Consider the following 14,609-nt stretch of genomic DNA (forward strand, 5'->3'; position numbering starts at 1 on the left):
TCCTAGGCACCACGCTCTTCCCAATTTACAACAACAACATAGCTCAGGCAGTAGGAAACTCTCTCATCCATCTGTATGTAGATGATACAGTCTTATACTCAGCTGGCCCCTCCCCAGTGTTTGTGTTAAACGCTCTACAACAAAGCTTTCTTAGTGTCAAACAAGCTTTCTCTGCCCTTTCTCTGCCCTTAACCTTGTTCTGGTTTGGTAAGAAGAATGCCCCTCTCCCCACAGTTGTGGTTACTACCTCTGAGGGTTTAGAGCTTGAGGTAGTCACCTCATACAAGTACTTAGGAGTATGGCTAGACAGTACACTGTCCTTCTCTCAGCACATATAAAAGCTGCAGGCTCAGGTTAAATCTAAACTTGGTTTCCTCTACCGCAATCACTCCTCTTTCACCCAAGCTGCCAAATTAACCCTGATTCAGATGACCATCCTACCCATGCTAGATTACAGAGACTTAATTTATAGATTGGCAGGTAAGGGTGCTCTTGAGCGGCTAGATGTTCTTTACCATTTGGCCATCAGATTTGCCACCAATGCTCCGTATAGGACACATCACTGCCCTCTAAACTCCTCTGTCAACTGGCCATCTCTGTATACCAGTCACAAGACCCACTGGTTGATGATTATTTATAAAATGCTCTTAAGCCTTACCCCCCCCCCCCTATCTGAGATACCTACTGCAGCCCTCATCCTCCACATACAACACCCGTTCTGCCAGTCACATTCTGTTAAAGGACCCCAAATGCAAATGAATCCCTGGGTCGCTACTCTTTTCAGTTCTCTGCAGCTGGTGACTGGAACGAGCTGCAAAAAACACTCAAATGACTGTTTTACCTCCATATCTTCATTCAAAGACTCAATCATGGACACTCTTACTGACAGTTGTGGCTGCTTCGTGTGATGCATTGCATTACCTTCTGTGCCCAAAAATGTTTGTACCATCGTTTGTGCTCCTACCATATTGTGCTGCTGACATATTGAGTTTCTACCATGTTGTTGTCATGTGGTGTTGCTACCATTCTGTGTTGTGATGTGTTGCTGCCATGCTATGTTGTTGTATTAGGTCTCTCTTTATGTAGTGTTGTGGTGTCTCACTTGTCGTGAGGTGTGTTTTGTCCTATATACATTGAAGTCAGAAGTTTCCATACACTTGGTTTGGAGTCATTAAAACTTGTTTTTCAACAGCTCCACAAATGTCTTGTTAACAAACTATAGTTTTGGCAAGTCGGTTAGGGCATCTACTTTGTACATGACACAAGTACTTTTTCCAACAATTGATTACAGACAGATTATTTCACTAATAATTCACTGTATCACAATTCAAGTGGGTCAGATGTTTACATACACTAAGTTGACTATGCCTTTCAACAGCTTGGAAAAGTCCAGAAAATTATGTCATGGCTTTAGAAGCTTCTGATAGGTAAATTGACATTATTTGAGTTAATTGGAGGTGTACCTGTGGATGTATTTCAAGGCCTACCTTCAAACTCAGTGCCTCTTTGCTTGACATCATGGGAAAATTTAAATAAATCAGCCAACACCGCAGGAAACATTTTTAGACCTCTGCAAGTCTGGTTCATCCTTGGGAGCAATTTCCAAACGCCTGAAGGTACCACGTTCATCTGTACGCACAATGGTACGCAAGTATGAACACCATGGGACCACAAAGCCGTCATACCGCTTAGGAAGGAGACACGTTCTGTCTCCTAGAGATGAAGGTACATTGGTGCGAAAAGTGCAAATCAATCCCAGAACAACAGCAAAGGACCCTGTGAAGATGCTGGAGGAAACAGGTACAAACGTATCTATATCCACAGTAAAACTAGTCCTATATCAACATAACCTGAAAGGCCGCTCAGCAAGGAAGAAGCCACTGCTCCAAAACCGGCATAAAAAAAACCCAGACAGCAGTTTGCAAGTGCACATGGGGACAAAGATCGTACTCTTTGGAGAAATGTCCTCTGGTCTGAGGAAACAAAAATATAACTTTTTGGCCATAATGACCATCATTATGAATGGAGGAAAAAAGGGGAGGTGTCACGCCCTGATTTATTTATTTGGTTCCCAATAAGGTCAGGGTGTGATTTGGGTGGGCATTCTATGTTGTCTATTTCTTTGTTTTTGTCCGAGTATGGTTCCCAATCAGAGGCAGCTGTCTATCGTTGTCTCTGATTGGGGATCATATTTAGGCAGCCCTTTTTCCCACTTTCTGTTGTGGGATCTTGTCTTTGTTTGTTGCATGGGTTGCAAGCTTTTTGTTCGTTGAGTTGTTTATGGTTTTCTTTGGTGGAACATTTTAATAAAGAAAGTGTATGCCTACCACGCTGCACCTTGGTCTCATTCAAATGACGGACGTTACAGGAGGCTTGCAGGCTGAAGAACACCATCCCACCCGTAAAGCACGGGGGTGGCAGCATCATGTTGTGGGGGTGCTTTGCTGCAGGAGAGACTGGTGCACTTCACCAAAAGGATGGCATCATGAGGAAGGGAAATGACGTGGATATACTGAAGCAACATCTCAAGACATCAGTCAAGAAGTTAAAGCTTGGTCGCAAATGGGTCTTCCAAATGGACAATGACCCCAAGTGCACTTCCAAAGTTGTGGCAAAATGGCTTAAGGACAACAAAGTCAAGGTATTGGAGTGGCCATCACAAAGCTCTGACCTCAATCCCATAGAACATTTGTGGGCAGAACTGAAAAAGCATGTGCGAGCAAGGAGGCCTACAAACCTGACTCGGTTACACCAGCTCTGTCAGGAGGAATGGGCCAAAATTCACCCAACTTATTGTGGGAAGCTTGTGGAAGGCTACCCGAAAAGTTTGACCCAAGTTAAACAATTTAAAGGCAATGCTACCAAATACTCATTGAGTGTATGTAAACTTCTGACCCACTGGGAATGTGATGAAAGAAATAAAAGCTGAAATAAATCATTCTCTCTTCTATTATTCTGACATTTCACATTCTTAAAATAAAGTGGTGATCCTAACTGACCTAATACAGGGATTTTTTACTAGGATTAAATTGTGAAAAACTGAGTTTAAATGTATTTGGCTAAGGTGTATGTAAACTTCCAACTTCAACCCAATTTTTTTTTTATCCCAGCCACCGTCCCCGCAGGAGAACCTTTGGTAGGCCATCATTGTAAATAAGAATTTGCTCTTAACTGACTTGCCTAGTTAAATAAAGGATAAATAAATTGGCTTTTCAGACTGCAGGAAAAATAACAGATTCGAATCGGATATGCAAATAAATAGGATTTCTGCTTAAGAGCTTTGTACACCTGGAATGTACAATACTTGCCCATTATTCAAAAATTATTCAAGCTCTGTCAAGTTGGTTGTTGATCATTGCTAGATGATTTTCAATTCTTGCCATAGATTTTCATGCCAATTTAAGTCAAAACTGTAACAAAGCCACTCAGGAACATTCAATGTCATCTTGGTAAGCAACTTCAGTGTATATTTGGTCTTATTTTTAAGCTAATTATGCTGCTGAAATGTCAATTTGTCTCCCAGTGTCTGATGGAAAGCAGACTGAACCAAGTTTTCCTCTAGAATTTACCCTGTGCTTGGCTCTATTCTCTTTCTTTTATCCTAAAAAAACTCCCAAGTCCTTGCAGATGACTAGCATACCCATAACATGGTGCAGCCACCACCATGCTTGACAATATGAAGAGTGGTACTCAGTGATGTGATGTTTTGAATTTTCCCCAAACATATAGTTAATAGCTTTGCCACATTTTTGCAGTATTACTTCAGTGCCTTATTGCAAGCAGGATGCATGTTTTGGAATATTTATAATACGTACAGGCTTCCTTCTTTTCACTCTGTTAATTAGGTTAGTATTGTGTAATAACTACAATGTTGTTGATCCATCCACAGTTTTCACAGCCAATAAACTCTGTAACTGTTTTAAAGTCACCAAGCTTCTCCGGCAACTGAGTTAGGAAGGACGCCTGTATCTTTGTAGTGTTTTGATACACCTTCTAAAGTGTAATTAATAACTTCACTATGCTCAAAGGGATATTCAATGTCTGCTTTTGTTCCAACAATAGGTGCCCTTCTTTGTGAGGCATTGGAAAACCTCCCTGGTTCAGTATTTGAGATGGCGATTTAGATGAAATCAAGGCAGCCCGAGTAGTTGTTCTGAAAAGCTCTATATATATAGAGAGAGACAGACACTGAGAGTGGAATGCCTCCAGAAGCCGATGTTGCCATCCCCCGAAACAGTGGTTGCATCGTTAGTGCTAAAATCCCAGACAGTACTTCATGGGAACTGACTTCTCCAGCCCTCACTCACTCAGTGCTGTGTATACAGCTCTGGAACGTGCAGCAGCAAGACAGACCGTGCAGCAAGAAAGAGACAGACAGAAAGAGAGGAGCAGAGAGGAAAAGAGAAAAGGAGAGGAGATGGAGAGAGAAACAGAGAGGCAGAGAGAAACAAAGAAAGGTGTGTGTATTCTAATAATTACTTTAATTGTGTTAATAATATCTATTTGTATACCACTTTTCAATACAAGTTACAAAGTGCTAAAATCCTAAAATGAAACGTAGTGCGATGTACAGTAAGGGAGCACTGGGCTGGGATGCCTCCCTCCCTCCAGCGAGGGCCCCCCTGCTAGGCGATAGGATCAACAGGCCTCCAGCAGTCAGTCAGGTCTTTCCCCTTATTTACCCTCCAACACTACCCCCTCTAAATGAGCCTGCTGAATGAGCCCCTATTAGTGGGAAGCCCACTCAGCCTAGCCAACACTGCAATCCACAAATAATGACTTTCCTGAGAGAGACAGGCAAGGCAGGGGGAAAAAATGTGGAAGAAAGTGATTGCATTTCTTGAGATTATGAGATCCCCCGCCAACCATGTGGCTAAATGTTGGCTGAACAATAGAAAGAGACGAGACACAGAAAGACAGAAAGAGAGAGACTCCTCCACAGTCCGCAACTCAGTCAATGGGAACCAGATCATCAGCGAACACAACAGGAAGCCTTTGGGGAGCACATGCATGCAGACCCATAGACAAACATGGGAAATGATCTCTAATGCTGGGGAGGCTGGGGGGAGACCACAGCTCTGCCTCACATTCCTAGAAAACCCCCCAGTCAGACCGGCTTTGCTTGACTGCATGGCTGCACATTTGAAAAATAGACAAACCGATTATGGCCCTGTGTTTATGTTTCAAAGAGTAATGCAATCCAGTCTCAACTGGGTAAACAGGGGGAGTGGTCTAATTGTGGTTCGGAGGAGGGTAGGAGAGGTAAGACCTGAAGGTTCTACTACAGAACAGGATCAATGAGTTAGCCAGCTTTGATAATAAATTCCTTCTGGCTGATTAGGAATGCAAAACGTATGTGTTTTTAGTTGTTGTGTCAATTAGACCATGCCCATTTCAAGCTTACAGTGCCTTCAGAAAATATTCAGACCCCGTGACCTTTTCTGCATTTTGTTAGGTTAATTAAAATGTTGTTTTTCCTCATCAATCTACACACAATTCCACATAATGACAAAGCAAATTATGATATGTATATTTAAAAATGAAACACTACATTTACATATGTATTCAGAGCCTTTACTCTGTACTTTGTTGAAGCACCTTTGGCAGCGATTACAGCATCGAGTCTTCTTGGGTATGATGCTACACACTTGGTACTCCTGTATTTGGGGAGTTTCTCCCATTCGTCTCTGCAGATCCTCTCAAGCTCTGTCAGGTTGGATGGGGAGCGTTGCTGTACAGCTATTTTCAGGTCTCCAAAGATGTCTGATCGGGTTCAATTCCGGGTTCTGGCTGGGCCACTCAAGGACATATAGAACTTGTCCCAAAGCCATTACCACATTGTCTTGGCTTTGTGCTTAGGGTCGTTGGCCTGTTGGAAGGTGAAACTTCGCCCCAGTCTGAGTTACTGAGAGCTCTGGAGCAGGTTTTCATTAAGGATCTCTGTGTACTTTGCTCTGTTCATCTATGCCTCAATCCTGACTAGTCTCCCAGTCCCTACCGCTAAAAAACATCAACACATCATGATGCTGTTACCAACATGCCACACCTTATAGATGGTGCCAGGTTTCCTCCAAACGTGACGTTTAGCATTCAGACCAAAGAGTTCCATCTTGGTTTCATCAGACCAGAGAATAGTGTTTCTCATGGTCTGAGAGTCTTTAGGTGCATTTTGGCAAATTCCAAGCAGGTTTTCGTGCCTTTTGCTGAAGAGTGGCTTCTGTCTGGCCACTCTACCATAAAGGCCTGATTGTTGGAGTGCTGGTGGTTCTACACTTCTTACATTTAAGAATGATGGAGGCCACTGTGTTCTTGGGGACCTTCAAAGCTGCAGACAGATCTGTGCCTCGACACAATGCTGTCTCTGAGCTCTATGGACAATTAATTTGACCTCATGGCTTGGTTTTTGCATTCACTGTTAACTTTGGGACCTTATATAGACAGGCGTGTGCCTTTCCAAATCATGTCCAACCAATTGAATTTACCACAGGTGGACTCCAATCAAGTTGTAGAAACATTTCAAGGACGATCAATGGAAACATGATGCACCAGAGCTCAATTTTGTGTCTTAGAGAAAATGGTCTGAATACTTATGTAAATAAGGTATTTCATTTTCATATAAATTTACAAAAATCTATAAAAAACAGTTTTTGCTTCGTCATTATGGGGTATTGTGTGTAGATTGCTGATGAATTTTTCTCTTTAATCCATTTTAGTACAAGGCTGTAACGTAATAAATTGTAGAAAAAGTCAAGGAGTATGTATACTTTCTGAAGGCACTGCTTCTTTACCCCCAAAATACGATATTTCTGAATACTTAGCCTGCTAACTTGCCTAACTCATTGAGTCTGCTTTGTTATTTCTGAATACTTAGCCTGCTAACTTGCCTAACTCATTGAGTCTGCTTTGTTATTTCTGAATACTTAGCCTGCTAACTTGCCTAACTCATTGAGTCTGCTTTGTTATTTCTGAATACTTAGCCTGCCTAACTCATTGAGTCTGCTTTGTTATTTCTGAATACTTAGCCTGCTAACTTGCCTAACTCATTGAGTCTGCTTTGTTATTTCTGAATACTTAGCCTGCTAACTTGCCTAACTCATTGAGTCTGCTTTGTTATTTCTGAATACTTAGCCTGCTAACTTGCCTAACTCATTGAGTCTGCTTTGTTATTTCTGAATACTTAGCCTGCTAACTTGCCTAACTCATTGAGTCTGCTTTGTTATTTCTGAATACTTAGCCTGCTAACTTGCCTAACTCATTGAGTCTGCTTTGCACTATACCCTTCGGGGGCAGGATGAAAAAACAAAAACAGAACAGACATGAGCCTGTTATGGATACATACATAGTAAGTGTTAATATGTCAAGCACGTTCAGTATAAAACAAAATACGTGACACACAGAAGACATGTACACAGACACACACGCAACAGGAAAATCCCTCCATGACATGGCCTGGCACAATTCTGCACGCAGATAAAACGCAGGGAGAAACTACTGTCCAATCCTGTTAGTTGAGCCATGGTACGGCAGTGGAGGATAGGATGATACACTATCCCGTATTGATTAACAGTAGATTATGCTTTTCCCAGAAAACTGATGGATCCATATAAGTAGTGGCCAGTGCTACCGGGGTGGGGGTAGGGAAGAAGCGCTTCAAGAAAAAGGGGTTGGACAGGGAGGCCCCTTAAGGGGGTTGGATTGCAGGCAAACATCATGCCTGAGAAGATTTTTTTTTCTTTTCTTTTTTTATGTAATAGCTGGAATGGTGGAGCACTTTATTCTATTGCCTTCATGATAAAGCATTAACTTATACGGTTGAAGGTGGAAGTTTACATACACCTTAGCCAACTACATTTAAACTCAGTTTGTCACAATTCCTGACATTTAATCCTAGTAAAAAAATCCCTGTTTTAGGTCAGTTAGGATCACCGCTTTATTTTAAGAATGTGAAATGTCAGAATAATAGTAGAGAGAATAAATTATTTCAGCTTTTATTTATTTCATCACATTTCCAGTGGGTCAGACATTTTCATACACTCAATGAGTATTTGGTAGCATTGCCTTTAAATAGTTTAACTTGGGTCAAACGTTTCGGGTAGCCTTCCACAAGCTTAGTTGGGTGCATTTTGGCCCATTCCTCCTGACAGAGCTGGTGTAACTGAGTCAGGTTTGTAGGCCTCCTTGGTCACACACGCTTTTTCAGTTCTGCCCACAAATATTCTATAGGATTGAGGTCAGGGCTTTGTGATGGCCACTCCAATACCTTGACTTTGTTGTCCTTAAGCCATTTTGCCACAACTTTGGAAGTGTACTTGGGGTCATTGTCCATTTGGAAGACCCATTTGTGTCTAAGCTTTAACTTTCTAACTGATGTCTTGAGATGTTGCTTGGATATATCCACACAAGTGTCCTTCCTCATGAAGCAATCTTTTTTGTTTAGTGCACCAGTCTCTCCTGCAACAAAGCACCCCCAAAACATGATGCTGCCACCTCCGTGCTTCACGATTGGGATTGTGTTCTTCAGCCTGCAAGCCTCTCCCTTTTTCCTCCAAAAATAACGATGGTCATTATGGCCAACCAGTTATATTTCTGTTTCATCAGATGAGAGGACATTTCTCCAAAAAGTATGATCTTTGTCCCCATGTGTAGCTACAATCCGTAGTCTGGATTTTTATGGTGGTTTTGGAGCAGTGGATTCTTCCTTGCTGAGAGACCTTTCAGGTTATGTCGATATAGGAATTATTTTACTGTGGATATAGATACATTTGTTCCTGTTTCCTCCAGCATATTCACAAGGTCCTTTGCTGTTGTTCTGTGATTGATTTGCACTTTTCACACCAAAGTACCTTAATCTCTAGGAGACAGAATGCTTCTCCTTCCTGAGCGGTATGACGGCTGCGTGGTCCCATGATGTTTATACTTGGGTACTATTGTTTGTACAGATGAACGTGTTATCTTTAGGCGTTTGGAAATTGCTCCCAAGGATGAACCAGACTTGTGGAGGTTTACAATTTTTTTCCTGAGGTTTTGGCTGATTTCATTTGATTTTCCCATGATGTCAAGCAAAGAGGCACTGAGTTTGAAGGTAGGCCTTGAAATACATCCACGGGTTCAACTCCAATTGACAAACATTATGTCAATTAGCCTATCAGAAGCTTCTAACTAAAGCCATGCCATCATTTTCTGGAATTTTCCAAGCTGTTTAAAGGCACAGTCAACTTAGTGAATATAAACTTCTGACACACTGGAATTGTGATACAGTGAAATATAAATTAAACAATTGTTGTAAAAATTACTTGTGTCATGCAAAAAGTAGATGTCCTAACCAACTTGCTAAAACTACAGTTTGTTAAAAAGAAATTTGTGGAGTGGTTGAAAAACGAGTTTTAATGATTCCAACCTAAGTGCATGTAAACTTCCGACTTGAACTGTAAATTTAGAAGAGTATTTTTTCCCTCTTAAGGGGCAATTCCCCCACTTTTCAACCTCATATTCATAATCTCCAGCACTAAACCAGTGTCTACATATGTGAAAAGAGTGGTTCTATGATCTGTGTGTTTAAAAAAATAGAGTTTCTAGCTCAAGGGACGGTATTCGTGTCACCGTGAATCTCATAGTGTTTGAAAAACATAGTTTTTAAAATGTTTCAACTTTTGATGGTATCATCGGGTAGAACTTATTTTACTTTATATATATATATATATCTTTTTTTAGAAATTCAATTCTGCACACTCCTCTCCACTAAGACCAGTGTGCCATTGCATTGTCCGCTCTGTCCTGCCCACGCCACCAAACCCTCTGACATCACACTAGCCAGTAGACAATGTAGCACCTGGTTTGGCTCACTATGCAGAAAGCCATCACTTACAAGAAGAGCAGGGAATCATGGTGACCTCCTAGCATATTAATCTGTTTGGCTAATCTACACCGGCCACATTACTGTCCATCTCCTCTGGCTAATTTGTGAAAACACTGGCCAGCTGGCCTGCACTATTGATTTATTGGAGGATCCGGGGTGGTGAGACTCAGCGAGGAGCAGAATAGCAGGATAGCGGTGACAGCAGTGCGATGTGGTGTGGGTGGCAAGGACCCCTCTCCATCCTGTTATCAAAGGATAGAACATCTAGATCTCCAGTTTCTAGGAGTTCCATCAAGCGGAGGACTTCCAGGAACTAAGGGACATTGGGGCCAATTGTATGGTGGTTCACAGAAGGGTTGATGGGGGCTGGGGTGGCGGCTGGGTCACCAAGGAACCCTAACCCATATTGAGTTTCAAGAGAGTCAACCTGGTCTCAGGATGCTCTAAGCTAATTTGATCCAGGCTTAATGGCAACTTGAATGGCTCTGTGTTGTGGGTTTCCAGCCTCTTCGTGTTCAAATAAATCAATTTGGTAAAAAGCGGTGGCTTCACACTTTTTCCCCCCCGGTCACAAATTTGAGCAAGGGGTGGCCAGGTCTGTTGTCATAACCTTTCTTAGAGAGGCTTAGAGCTTATTGGATAAACCTGCAGCCTTGATGCACTTGGGGGTAAACCGTTTCCAGGGGGGCATTTTTGAAGAGGAGATCCAAACAGTTTCCATTAGATTACACCGTCACCACCCACATCCCATCACCACCCCAACTCCACATCCCATCACCACCCCAACTCCACATCCCATCACCACCCCAACTCCACATCCCATCACCACCCCAACTCCACATCCCATCAACACCCCAACTCCACATCCCATCACCACCCCAACTCCACATCCCATCAACACCCCAACTCCACATCCCATCACCACCCCAACTCCACATCCCATCACCACCCCAACTCCACATCCCATCACCACCCCAACTCCAGAAAGCACACAAAAAGTTGAGAGGCCGCCCCAGTAAACTCGTTCATTTTCCTCAAGCCCTGAGTTTAACAATTTTAAGGAGACTGCATGAGTCAAACCTGGGTCTGCACCCGACCTTGTGCAGGAAACGCCATTTAGGAAAACAGAAAAGGCGTGTGGGGGGGGGGGGGGGATTACTCAGCAAGATACACAGTGTTCTGAGTCATTAGCCTCACAGCCAATTTGTTCAATAGCTCTGCCATAATTCAATCAGGGCCATGCAGGACTCAGGCCTGCTGGCAACCTCCACTGGCATGAGTTTATTTATTTATCCATTGAGGTATTGGGCTCTGTCACTGAAACAGGGCCAGGGGAGGGTCCTTCTCGGGGGAGAGTAGCTAATTGTGTATAGTTACTCTCCAAATACAGTACGTAGGTATAGTCTCAGTGTGGGGTCTGGGGTTATGAAACATACATTCGTAAACAGGCCTGACTCAACACTTCCCCGAAGAGGTGGTGAGAGGTCTCTCTGTCATTATCTGACTGGGAGATAAACATCATACATAACATGTCATGTAAAACAGCTTCAAAGATCATCTCGTTCTTCTTCCGTTTTCTTCGTCAAATCCTTAAACGAGCCCCGTCGTAATCGTAGCATTGAACACAAGAGTCGGAGAGCGACTTTTACTTTCTCTCAAAATGTTTTCCTGGAACCGTGTTTTTTAAGTGAGGAGGGGGGCAGTGAATTTTGTTGTTTTAATCCTTTGCCCCATTGTTCCGGTAGGACTGTTTTTCGAGGAAGCAGACAGATGGATAATTCCAGATAGTAACACAATATCTGTCTACTTTTGTAATGGGCAGATCGAAATGGGAGGAACATGACAAGCCTTGTCATAGGCAGACAACAGGGGAACCAGCAGCGGAGACAAGACGGGCAGCTTGGCATTGAGAGCCGCAGGTAGTTTTGCACGGCTGGAGATACAAACTGGGTTTGTACACACAGGCACACAAGGGCAACATCCTTTCCTTTTTGCTTCACAATAAACAACCATGATTTCCCCTTGTTTGTTTATTGTAGCATCTTAGTGAAAGCTTTTTGCGCGGCCATCTTTTTCCAGATGGGGGGGGGGGGGGGGGGGGTAGTCACACGGCACAGTTTCAATCAGTGCACTGGCTTTATCGTGTGGTAGACATGTATGGCCAGGCCGTTGTGTCTGCTATGCTATTAGAGGCAGGAGTCTTTCAGAGAGCTGGCCAATAGCAGCACTAGCTTGTCCCTATAAGGTCGATGCATCAATACCAGGCTAATAATCCCGCTACCTCGGAGGGCCGACCCTCGCCAGTGACCCACCGCAGTCTGCCCCCTGTCCCCCCCCCCTGTCCCCAGAAGACTAGAAGGAGGAGAAGAATAGGACACTTTGCTCTTCCTCACGTTTATGTATCGACTGAGCCCAGTAGGGGCCGTCTGCTATCGATTGTGCCTCTTTTCTTCGTGGCTGATACAGGCGCTTGGTATGGGCGGCACGTATGGGCTGGGGTCTTTGTTGTTGTGCATGTGTGTGTGTTGCCAGTGCTGTTAATGCTGTGCTGCATGCTGTAATTTCAGTCAGGCAGGGTAATTAGATGCTTGACCGTTCTGGTCCCAGTGGAGGTGGTGGGGAATGGGGTAGCGGTGTGTGTGTGCGCGCGTTAGTGTGTGTGTGTGCATGCATTTGTGTGTGTCTACGTAAGTGAGGGGGGGACAAGGGACATCCGTTATCAGCCAGAGCCAATGCAATCCAGTTAACAGGTGAGTCATAAACATAATCATACACACATACAGTACCAGTCAAATGTTTGGACACACCTAGTCAGTCATTCATGGGTTTTTCTTTATTTTGACTATTTTCTACATTGTTGAATAATAGACATCAAAACTATGAAATAAAACAACAGGACAATGACCCAAAACACCTGCAGGCTAAGGACTATTTGACCAAGAAGGATAGTGATGGAGTGCTGCATCAGATGACATGGCCTCCACAATCACCCGAACTCAACCCAAATGAGATGGTTTGGGATGAGTTGGGCTGCAGAGTGAAGGAAAATCAGCCAAAAAGTGCTCAGCATATGTGGGAACTCCTTCAAGACTTTTGGAAAAGCATTCCAGCTGAAACTGGTTGAGAGAATGCCAAGAGTTTGCAAAGCTGTCATCAAGGGAAAGGGTGGCTACTCTGAAGAATCTAAAATATATATTTTGATTTGTTTAAGACCTTTTTTGGTTCCTACATGATTCCATATGTGTTATTTCATAGTTTCGATGTCTTCACTATTATTCTACAATGTAAAAAATAGTAAAATATAGAAAACACCTTGAATGAGTAGGTGTAATATAACTTTTGACACACACACACACACACACACACACACACACACACACACACACACACACACACACACACACACACACACACACACACACACACACACACACACACACACACACACACACACACACACACACACACACAAGTGCAGTGGACCTCCTAATTGCATCTCTCTCTCCTCAGATTGAGCCCAGCTGAGGGAAGATGGTGTAAACTAAATGTGAAGCGGAGCCAGACCCTCAGCTAAATCACCTTAGGGATGAGATTCCAAACATGACTAGCTTCCAGTATCTAATAATCAAAGGTTCCGCTCAAGGGGGAAACATCACCCAACACAGCAACACAATCATGACAAGACAATACAGTTGAATCTACAGATATTATACACAATCAAACGCACGCACGCATGCCTGCACGCACAAACACAACTCTCTGCATTTATCCCAACAAGAGGAGAACCATGACGTCACCTTTTTCTATTCTCCACACAACAGTGTATTTTAAATAGTGAAAGTTAACCCACTTACTCCACCTAGGGGGGAGTTTGGTAACTACACCTACCAGGGTTGGGCTCAAATTGAATTGAAGGCAGTCAATTCAGGAAATTATTTGAATTTAAAATTCCGAAAGGTTAAAACTCTTCAAATAAATAGCTTCTGCTTTTCAGTTTATTGAGAAGTGATTGAAAATAAATTCCCTTTTTCGATTATTGAATAGTAATTTTTGTTAACTTCCTGATTCGACTGCCTTTAATTCAAAGCCCAACCCTGATATTACAGCCAAGCACGATTGTGTCAACTTCGCTGAGGTAAAACAAAAATATCCTTAAACTGTATATTTTATATTCTCAAAGCAGCCAAATTACAAATGGATGTGTGAATAAATGACAAACTATACAAATATGTTTCCTGTTCTTTGAACCCTTTGACCAGATGGCACATCTATTTTTATCATCTTATTTCCTACTGAAATATAATGTTATTCTATAAAATTGCTGTAATTCATATTTACACTCAGTAAACTGTAGTGTTGGCTTGACACTTCGACATATCTCTCCATTTCCTCTCTGCCTTTCCTCCCATTTCACCTCTTTGATAATGTCATTCTGGACATGGCTGTCTCCCCAATCCCCCATTGTCACCTATCCTTCAAGTACCATCCGCCTCTCTCCCTTTCTCCTCCCCCCTTTCCCCTCACCTCTGTGGTGACGTACAGTGCCAGTTTAAAGCCTTGATGACAGCTTTGCACACTCTTGGCATTCTCTCAACCACATTCATGAGGTAGGCAGGCACCTGGAACGCATTTCAATTAACATGTGTTCCTTGTTAAAAGTTCATTTGTGGAATTTCTTTCCTTAATGCGTTTGAACATTAAGAAAAACCCTTGAATGAGTAGGTGTGTCCAAACTTTGACTGGTACTTTAGAT

At 42.8% G+C, this 14,609-nt stretch overlaps 1 protein-coding gene and 1 long non-coding RNA gene across 3 annotated transcripts in view; one reads left to right on the plus strand and one right to left on the minus strand.

Annotated features, from left to right (window-relative positions):
* Positions 1-14,609, minus strand: part of LOC124007025 (astrotactin-2-like) — a 528,751-nt gene that overhangs the window by 97,664 nt on the left and 416,478 nt on the right. The window lies entirely within an intron of this gene.
* Positions 4,318-14,076, plus strand: LOC124007027. Its single transcript, XR_006833859.1, has 3 exons — positions 4,318-4,457; positions 11,679-11,775; positions 13,367-14,076. It is a non-coding gene; the product is annotated as an uncharacterized LOC124007027 (long non-coding RNA).

Source organism: Oncorhynchus gorbuscha, linkage group LG20 (genome assembly GCF_021184085.1).
Source record: "Oncorhynchus gorbuscha isolate QuinsamMale2020 ecotype Even-year linkage group LG20, OgorEven_v1.0, whole genome shotgun sequence".
Lineage (NCBI taxonomy): Eukaryota > Metazoa > Chordata > Actinopteri > Salmoniformes > Salmonidae > Oncorhynchus > Oncorhynchus gorbuscha.